The following is a 3653-nucleotide window of genomic DNA, read 5'->3' as shown; positions in this document are numbered from 1 at the left end:
CTTCTTTTATAGGAGTGGGATGGGGCTAGCCTGAGCTGGGGTGGAGTTGAGTGAGGTAATATTAAGGGATTGGAGGAGCCTGTGACATCACTAGGAGGGTCTTGTGACATCACTAGTTCCTAGGAGGTAGCAAGTATCATATTACCTTTCTTGGTGGGAAGAAGGGCATGTTGGGAAGAAGACAGCCTTTCTTTGATGGAGAAGCCATATTCTACATTTGATCTTAGCCAAAAGGCTGACAAGTGATAAGAAGCCATATTCTAAGTAGGAAGTGGGGCATTATGGGAAGGAGAAGACTTTGTTTTATGTAACAGCCATCTCAAGGCATGGAAAATCTAACAATTATAATAGTTCCTTAGATAGACTACATTTTCTCACATGCACATGGACTGTGTAAGGCTGCATCAATAGATCACTGTATATCTTCCACCTCTTGGAAAAGCTGAGGACTGCACATGAGCTCCTGGTTCTCAGGAAGAAAGGTTCTTTTCATGGTGCTACTGCTACTTTGGACAACTAAACCTTGTGTTGTTAATTCAGAAGTGTTTATCCCAAACCCCATCCCTAAATGGAGCCAATTCACCACAGAAAATATAAGTGTAAAAGAGAAAGGAGCAGCTGAAACAATGACTCAAACAGGGTAATGATAGCTGATCCCAGAGAAGACATGACTGCTAGTAAACTCTGCTCCAAAGTTTACACAACACTAAGCAGGAGACATTTGCCAGTGGAATAAATAAAGGAGTCTCTGGTTCCATAATGTTTTGTTGCACTCCAGTTTGTGGCCATTTTGGAATCAGTGCTTGGTATAGGTTTGAATTTGGGAGCTCAGGCTGTTGTCTCTTCTTTTGCTTGCTTGTTTAGGAGACTTGAAGCAACAGTCTTCTCTAGTTCCCTGAGGGTCTAGATTTAAATTGGACAAGGCCACCTGGAAGTGCAGCAGCACCCCTGTCCAGTTTCCTGCTGTGGCAGGGGCCACTGGAGCAAGTTCTGTGGAAGGGGCACTTCCCCAAGTGGCCCTAGCCTGTGGACCTATGCAGAAGATATCAACTTGTACTAATAGAACCATATAAATAATTAACACCTGCAGTCTCAATGTAACATGGGTATTAACAGTGATGGGGCCAGGGATTTAGCTCAGTGGTTCTGCAGCCTGCCGCGCAAGTTCAGTCACAACCAAGTTCAATCCTGGGTACAAAAAAAAAAAAAAAAAAAGAGGTTCTTTAACAGTGATGACAGATTAAAAACAGGTGCTCTAGAATCAAGGCCTTAAGAAACCTGTCTGCAGGAACCTGTCTTAATACTAGTTGAACTCAGCTAAAGAAATTTAAGAGTTTCTAGTATTTTCCATGGCTGAAGCTGAGAGTCTAAAACCCTGATGCTTAAGCTCTATACTAGGCCTAGCTCCAATTCCTTCAGGATATAAGAAAAAGAGAATATTTCCACAATGGTAGATCTTTGGTTATACAGTTATCAGACACTGCTGCAGATAATTGCTATCTTTGAGGCTCAGCACTCCCAAGCAGTCCAGGACCTTGAAACTTAGGCAAGCACCAGAGACATGCACTGAAATCCACTGGATTTGTGGAGAAACTCCAGCAGAAGGCAGATATAGGGGTTCCATATCCACAGAGAATTGTTCAGTCGCTTGAGATTGCATGGGACCAATATACCAATAGTCTTGGGACTTTGAAAGAAAGTTTAATAATTGTTAAAGACATACTAGGAGAGTTAGTTTTTTCCCCCATTAAGTTTATTGGTGCATTTTATGTATACAATATGGTGACATTTATCATTGGGAATTTGTACCATTACATGATATATCTTGGTTCATTAAATTAGTTTTTGATAAAGTAGGTTTACTTGCTAGACTAAAAAGTCCCATGGACTCTGTCCTCAAAAGAGAGAGATGGGGAGTCCCTTTTATATTGTTTCCTTTGAGTGACAGTCCAGAAGGCTCCTACAGCCATCTTCAGATGATAAGAAGCCTTCTGTGTGAGAACACCAAATCTGAAATGTTTAACCAGCTGTGGACTATTGAAGTGCAGAAAAAACTTGAATACTCCTGACATATCCTCTTGGGAAGGTAGGATCTTGGCGCCGGCAGAATGGGCAACAGGACAGCAAAACAGGTTGCTAGCCAAGTACAGAAGGATTTCATAAAGCTAACTAAAGCTGGCATCTCAGTTCCAGGCAGAAAACCAAACCTGTTTATATATTCCAAAGAGTCTTCAACAAGCAGGCCACAACATCCCCCTTAACAAGCATCTTTTTAAGCCTTCCATTTTCATGACTTCTCATGAACCGCCAGTGTACATGGAAGAAGATCACCAATCCTGTTTTCATAGTGACATGACCAGTGCCACTGAAGAAGTGTCAGATGAAGAAATTATTCCAACCACCTATAAATATATATATATTTATCGGACTATAAAAAACTATTATAATTTAAAAAGTTAAAGAAGCAGAAACTTCAGCAAATGCAAGTCTAAAGTGGATTTGTCCAGCATGTGGGCTTCAAGTGTGATAACTGTGGTTGGTATAGAACCTATCCAGGATGTTCAGTGGCACTGCCAGGATTGTCCTCCAGAGATGTCTTTGAATTTCTGTGATTTTTGTTTGGACTGCCTCCAGGAAACAGATACTCACAAGGAAGATCACCAACTAGAGCCTATTTACAGGTTAGAGACATTCTTAGACAGAGACTACTGCGTGTCCCAGGGCACCAGTTATAATTACCTCGACCCAAACCACGTTCCAGGGAACAGATGACATGGCAGAGTATATCCCTTACTAGTCCTCTTCAACACATAGCAATGGTATCATTGTTGATGATGTGCAAAGTCTGGAAATGCCTGCTTTCTTTCCCTGAATGATACTCACATCATGAGCACCTCCTGAGTGTTCACACCCAGGCCAGCTCTGCACTGTGTGGCTCTGGATCCCTGTTCAGCAGCCAAGCATTCTGGTGAGCAGAGAATTCCCTGGATAATCTCCCTGCTGCCTTATAGCCTGGAGGTGGCGATCTTGGTGGGAAAGATGGAAGTGAGAGCACACATTCATGCGTGAATAAATTCCAAAGGTTTCAAAGAACTGGTCATAAATAAGCTAACAAGAAAAAAACTATTTATATTTAAATACTTCAGTAGCTTTCTGTTTTGCGAAAAACAGTTTTCAGTACAGACACTGACTTACTTAGACAAAGTTTCAATCAACCACGGTATTTGCTTCTAGGGTCTATACTCTAAAAGAACTCATTGTTCAGTGGTGGTTGTTGATGGTCTTTAGCAAACTGAAGTTGCTTAACCATATTTATATCTACTCTCCTTCAATCACAATGAATGGTCCTTGTTATCAACAGCAAAGTATTATAGGAGGAAACTGTGGCATTGTTTTTTAACCAGCTCATGGTGTGTGTATACTATTGTCACTGAGATATATTTTTTAAATGTATGTTACAGAAGATAATCATGTGATTGATGTGCACAAATTATGGTGAAAAGTGCCAGTGGTAGTAATTATATAGAGTTTCTAATTCACAACATTATGAATTCCTTTAAAATACACAGACTACCCCGACTGCGTGCCACCAAATCCAGTAAGGAAGAAGGCCCCCAGAGGAGGTCTCTCCAGCTGCCTGCTCGGGCCCACCC

General features: G+C 41.4%; 1 pseudogene; it reads left to right on the top strand.

Annotated features, from left to right (window-relative positions):
• The first annotated feature begins 1447 nt into the window (after window positions 1-1447).
• On the top strand, window positions 1448-2772 carry LOC104869068 (annotated as a pseudogene).
• Window positions 2773-3653: the final 881 nt, after the last annotated feature.

This window comes from Fukomys damarensis, unplaced genomic scaffold (genome assembly GCF_012274545.1).
Source record: "Fukomys damarensis isolate Sample0158 unplaced genomic scaffold, DMR_v1.0_HiC HiC_scaffold_7, whole genome shotgun sequence".
NCBI classification, from domain to species: Eukaryota; Metazoa; Chordata; class Mammalia; order Rodentia; family Bathyergidae; genus Fukomys; species Fukomys damarensis.
This window is presented reverse-complemented; position numbering and strand designations above follow the sequence as displayed.